The sequence below is a fragment of the Nicotiana tomentosiformis genome, chromosome 12, assembly GCF_000390325.3.
Source record: "Nicotiana tomentosiformis chromosome 12, ASM39032v3, whole genome shotgun sequence".
In the NCBI taxonomy this organism is placed as follows: domain Eukaryota; kingdom Viridiplantae; phylum Streptophyta; class Magnoliopsida; order Solanales; family Solanaceae; genus Nicotiana; species Nicotiana tomentosiformis.
In genome coordinates, this window is record NC_090823.1 from 117,648,893 (window position 1) to 117,656,085 (window position 7,193).

The window sequence follows — 7,193 nt, forward strand, 5'->3', positions numbered from 1 at the left end:
GACGTATATTAACTCATATGTGATTTTAAATCACATTTTGTAACCTTTTATAGCGTGGACATTATTTTAGAGATATAGAATTTTTTTTGTAAACTAGGGAATTGCTCCACCGAGAAAGCAAGCAGGGGGTTTGAACCTACGGCCTCCCTGTAATGACCCAATCGGTTATTTTGACTTTTAGAACCTTATTCCCTAAAATAAAACTTTCCGTATGTGATTTTATTGATTTATGACTTACGGGGATGGTTGGTTCGGGATTTGAAAGTGTTTGGGTTGAAATCGGAACACTTGGTTCCTTAAGTTAGCCTTAAAAGGCCAAGTTTGACTTCGGTTAACATTTTGAGAAAACGACCCCGAAATCGGGATTTGGCGGTTCCAATAGGTTCGTATGATGATTTCGGACTTGGGCCTATGTTCGAATCGAATTTTGGATAACCCGGGAGCGTTTTGGCGCTTAATAGTGAAAAATCAACTATGTGAAGGTTTAAAGTTCTTTAAATTTGGTTTGGAGTAGGTTTTTGAGTAATTGAAATCTGTTTAGAATTTCGAGTTTGAGAATAGTTCCGTATAGTAATTTAAGACTTGGCCGCAAAGTTTCGTGTCATTACGAGTAGTTTAAGTATGTTTCGGCGCATTGGTAGTAAATTGAAGAACTTGAAGTTCTTAAGTTTGAATCAATTTGGTTTGGGGTATGATTCTTAGATTTGATGTTGTTTTACACGTTCCGAGAGTTCGAGCGAGTCCGCTTTATGATTTCAAACTTGTTGGTATGTTCGGACGGGGGCTCCGGGGCCCCCGAATGTTAACCGGACGAGACTCGGACCAAGTTAAAAATTTGGAGCCAAAGCTAAAGCTTCCAGTTTCTGCTGCAACCGCATCTGCGCTTGGGAAGCCGCAGTTGCGAGCTCACAGAAGCGATCTCCAAGCCGCAGATGCGAAACAAAGGAAAGGTTGGCACTGACCGCAGAAGCGACCAAGGGAGCGCACCTGCGAGCCCGCAGGTGCGAAGACCATGACCGCAGAAACGGAAAGGGCGCAGGTGCGATGGGTGTAGTCGCAAAAGCGGGACCGCATATGCTGTCATAGCTCCGCAAGTGCGAAAATCACTGTTGGGTAGAACCATAATGTGATGACCTAAAATGTCATCCTTAAATTTAATAAGTAATTCTATATTCTAAGACCTCGAAAAGCACCATTTATCATTCCTCGACTTGCGTGCGCAGTCCGTAAAATTTTCCAAAAAGTTTTCATGTGAAAAATGGATTAAAATGTGAAATAGAGCTTTAAAACTCAAGTGAGTTGACTTTGGTCAACATTTTTAGCAAACGGACCCGGATCAGTATTTTGACAGTTCCGGTAGCTCCGTATCGTGATTTGGGACTTGGGCATATGCTCGAAATTTAATTTGGATGTCCCTAACTCAAGTTATGGTCATTTAAAGGAACTAGCAATTTAAAGGCTAAAGACTTCCAAGTTTGACCACGGGTTGACTTTTAGGTATCGGAGCCGGAATCCAATTCTGAAAATTTGAATAGCTCCGTTATGTCATTTATGACTTGTGTGCCAAATTTGAAGTCATTCCGGATTCATTTAATATGTTTTGGCACAAAATTTATAAATTAAAAAGTTTAAAAAAACTCAAAGTACGAATCGAGGTATGAATTGCAATTTCGATGTTATTTGATGTGATTTGAGACCCTGAGTAAGTCCGTATTATGTTACGGGACTTGTTGGGATATTTGGATAAGGTTCAGAGGGGCTCGGGTGAGTTTCGGATAGGTCACAGGATGTTTTGAACTTAGAAAATTTTGTTGGTATAACTGAACCTGTTGCAGGCTTCTGATCTCGCAATTGCGAGATTAGGCATCGCAAATGCGAACCAAGCAAGTATGGCAATTGCGAGATTTTTCTCGTAATTGCGAAGAAAGCCTAGGCCAGCAATTCTCGCAATTGCGAGTTTATCTTCGCAATTGCGAAGGGCCAATTGTCGCAAATGCGACATAATCTTCGCATATGCGAAGGCAGCGGGATTGTGAAGGGCCTCGCAATTGCGAGTGTTTCTTTGCATTTGCGAAGCTCAGGTCGCAATTGCGACACCTATAGCTGAACAAAATGAATTTTGGACGAGATTTTTGATTCATTTCCCAAATCTTCAAAACCTAGAACCTCAAGAGGCGATTTTGGGCGATTTTCACGAAAAAACATTGGGGTAAGTGTTCCTTATCCTATATTGATTATATTTCATGATTTCATACTCATTTATATTATGAATCCGTGAATTTATGGAAGAAAAATTAGATTTTTCTAAAATCTTTAAAAAACGAAAATTTAAGATTTGAAAGTTCATTTGATATCGGAATTGGATAATTTTTATATGGTTGGACTCGTCTTGGAATGAGTGTTCGGATTTCGTATATTTTTCCGAGATTTGAGACGTGGGTCCCACTGTCGAATATTTTAATAAATTTTGGATTTTTATCCGAAAAATTTATAAATTCATAGGAAATTAATTTCTATGATTAGTATTGAATATATCAAATTGTTTGTGAATAGATTTGAAGCTTTCAGAGGTAAATTTAAAAGGAAAAGCTGTGGTTGAATAATTGATTGGAATTTTCAAAGCGAGGTAAGTGTCGTAGTTAACCTTGACTTGAGGGAATAGAACCCTTAAATTATTTGTTATGTGAAATACATGTGAACGACGTATAGGCGAGGTGACGAGTGTCTATACGTTGTCAAATTAATTGTTTATGTATTTACTTAAAAAATCATAAATTATTTTAAATTATGAATTAATTGTTATAATAATTGTTTCTCTTCTATTCTTTATCAAATATTAATTCTTGAATTCCTGCATTAATTGTTACATGCTATTTGAATTATGTGCCTTAATTGTTATTTAACATTTAGCATATTAAATATTAAACTGCATATTTTCTCTCTGATTTCTATAATAATTTGCTAATTGCCTTTGTTTGTTTCGTAATTAAATCATAATTATTGTATGCTTGTTGTCTTATAATTTTATATTAATTGTTGTATTTATTGGAGAAATTCTTCTATAAGAATTGGTAAATGAATATGTTGGAGGAACGGGTTGCGCGCCGCAATATGATTGATTATAATGAATATATTGGAGGATCGGGTTGCACGCCGCAACAGACTTATTAAAAAGTCCATATTTGTCACGACCCAAAATCCATTAAGGCCGTGATGGCGCCGGACACCACTGTCAGGCAAGACAACCATAATTCGAATAACTTAAATACCCATTTTTAGTATTTTTGAAATAAAAATTTCTTCAATGAAATAGTAAAGATAAAACTCATAGAGTAAATGATAAATATTTTTAGCAACTAAATTTTTAAACAATTCACAACCATTCCCAAAACCCGGTGTCACAAGTGCATGAGCATTTACTAGGAAATTAAAAATAAAATACAGTATCTGTCCAGAATATAAATTAGACAGGAAAATATAATAACTCTGAAGGAGACTCTGTTAGCTGCAGATCGAAATATAGAATGCAGCTCACCTACGTCTCCACAATTATTAACCACACCTCTGCGCCCACAAGGCCACTATACATATATGTACCTGCACAATAAAATGCGCAGCAAGTGCAGTATGAGTACGAAAATAACGTGTACCCAGTAAGTATCAAGCCTAATCTCGAAGTGGTAGAGACGAGATAGCCGACTTTGACACTCACTATGGGTCAATAATAATAATTAGAATAAATTATAATTATTCAAATCAGCATGGTTCACAGAGTTAACAATAATTTTATTCAATTAGCAGAAATAATAAAAATCCTTCAAATGCAATAATTTTCCAATTTATTTATTTAAATCATGCAATTTCAATAAAACTTTCAATTTATCAAATAGCTTTACAAACTGCAATTTAATTTCAATAAAATTTTAATTTATCAATTAAATTTTATTTACAGGAATAACAATTAATTCCTTAACAAGCAAGAATAATAATTCATTAAATTCCAAGGATTTTCCAATTTATCAATTAGCTTCGCAAGCTGAAATAAATTATTAAAGTATTGTATAATTATTATTATTAAGCACGATTTCTGCCGAGGACGTACGACCCGATCCAGAGTATCGTGTATACTATAAAGGGACGTGCGGCGTGATCCATAGATGCATCTATCCTGCCGAGGCGTTCGGCCCGCCCCACAAGAAAGGAGGTCATTTTCTTATGTACCTCCGGAAGGAGAGTATATTTATTATGAGATAAATTCGGGAGGAGAATAATTTCTTTTAACAATTAATTGATTTAAACAGAAAATCAAGCATATGAGATTTCCATCCTTTAATATCTTTATCTAACAATTTACAATATATTCATATATATCAATTAATATTAATTAATCAAGGAATACAATTTACACAAGTAATTCATGCTTTGAGTCCTAAACTACCCGAACTTTAGCATTTATAGTAGCTACGCACGAACTCTCGTCACCTCGTGCGTACGTAGCCCCCGCAATTAGCAACAATTATTCAATTTAATCCCTATGGGGTAATTTTTCCCTCACAAGATTAGACAAGAGACTTACCTCGTCTCAAAGTCCACTTTCCGATTACCACGTCACGTTGAATTCTCGATTCGACGCCGAAAATCCAAAACTATCCAAATATTATACAAAATAATTAATATATGCTAAATGATTCGAAATTTATCTATTAAATAAATTATCTTATCCAAAATGGTAAAATTCCTAAAATTCACACCGGGCCCACGTGCTCGGATTCTAGAAATTTTCGGATGAAAATGTTACCCATAATCTCAAGAACTTAAATATACAATTTCTACCCAATTCCATAACTATTTTCGTGGTTAAAATCCAAAAATATCAATTTATAGGTTTTTCTTCAAAACCCCAAATTTCTACTAATTTTCATGAATTTTCACGCTTAAATTCGTATATAAACCAAGTATTTAACTTGCAATAGGTAGGAATCACTTACCTTGACATAAATGATGAAAATGGAGCTCCAAAATCGCTCCTAGGTCGGATCCCATGGAGGAAAAGAGATGAAATGATCCAAACCCTTTTTTTAAACTTATACGCTGCCCAGGCGACCCTTCATCGCGTTTGCGATGAACAAAATTCTCAAAAACCATTTTCAAACTTTTCTCAGACATCCTCTAGTATAATAGTCATAACCTTTTGTACAAAAATCCAAATCACAAATGATTTGACTTTATGGAAACTAGACATCAAGGACTATAACTTTTATATGTTGATCATCTCCCAATTCCTTATAGATTTTGAGATATAAGCTGTCAAAGTCAGCCCCGTGAAATACAAATTTCTTCATCTTCCTGGATAGCTTGTAGTCTACTAGATATAACTTTTTGTACACAAATCCAAATTCTCAATGGTTTACCTTTCTGAAAACTAGACACAAAGAGCTAAAATTTTTATTTTTGGATTATCTCTAAATTCCTTATAGATTGTGAGATATGAGCCTCCGAAGTCAAACCAGCAGAACAGAAATTTTCTTCTTCTCGAACGCGAGAATCCCTTCGCGAACGCGAAGAACAATATCCCAAAAACCAAATCCTTCTTCACGAACATGAGAGGATCCTCGCGAACGCGAAGAACAACACCAGACACCAGCATCAGCTATTGCAAAACAGCCCGAAATGATCCGAAACCACCCCAAAACACACCCAAGGCCCCCGGGACCCCGTCCAATCATGCCAACCAGTCCCATAACATAACAAAAACTTGCTCGAGGCCTCAAATCATATCAAACAACATTAAAATCATGAATCGCACCCCAATGCAAGCTTAAGGAACTTTAGAACTTCAAACTTCTACATTCGATTCCGGAACCTATCAAATCACATCCGATTGAACTCAAATTTTGCACACAAGTCACATTCGACATTACGGACCTACTCCAACTTCCAGAATTGGAATCCGACCCCGATATCAAAAAGTCCACTTCCGGTCAAACTTCTAAAAAACTTCAAATTTCTAGCCTTAGCCAAATGACTCCAAAATGACCTACGGACCTCCGAATCCACTTCCGGACGCGCTCTCAATTCCAGAATCACCATACAGAGCTATACCTATACTCGAAATACCAAACAGACATCGATAACCTTGAAATGCACTTCAACCCAAATTTATGGAATTCTTCCAAAATGCTAACTTCCACAATAGGTGCCGAAACACTCACGGGTTATCCAAAATATGATACGGACATACACCCAAGTCCGAAATCATCATACGAACCTGTTAGAACCTTCAAATCCCGATTCTGATATCGTTTACTCAAAAATCTAACTTTAGTCAATTCTTCCAATTTAAAGCTTCTGAAATGAGAATTTTCTTTCCAGATCAACTCTGAACTTCCAAAATTTTAATTCCGACCACGCGTGCAAGTCATAATACCTAAAGTGAAGCTACTCGTGGCCTCAAACTGCTGAATGACACGCTAGGGCTCAAAATAACCGGTCAGATCATTACAATATTGTAGGATCAGGTTGCATGCCGCAACAGACTTATTAAAAGTCCATATTGGAGAATCGGGACGCCGCAACAGACTTATTAAAAAGTCTATATTGGAGGATCGGGTTGCACGCCGCAATAAACTTGTTTAAAAGTCGACACATATATATATATATATATATATATATATATATATATATATATATATATATATATATATATATATATATATGGAGATCGGGTTGCACGCCGCAACAAACTTGATTAAAATGAATATATTGTGAGCTGATGGCGCTTCGTAATGGCTTGTCTGCGGGTTGCATGCCGCAACATAATTGAATGTGAATATATTGTGAGAGCGGGTTGCACGCTGCAACAGAATTGATGGAAATGATAATTGGTTATGACTGCTGAGTTGGCTTCAATTATTATAAACGAGTTACCTGATTTATTTCTACTATCGTTGTTGTTACTAATATTACGTACATGTAATGTAAGTGACCCGTCTTAGCCTCGTCACTACTTCGTCGAGGTTAGGCTCAACACTTACCAGTACATGGGGTCGATTGTACCGATACTACACTCTGCACTTCTTGTGCACATTTCGGAGTTGGTCCCATCGGCGTGCCATAGACTTGCTCCGATTTCAGCTATTCAGAGGAGACTTGAGGTATAATTGCATGGCGTCCGCAGTTCTGAAGTTCCCGTC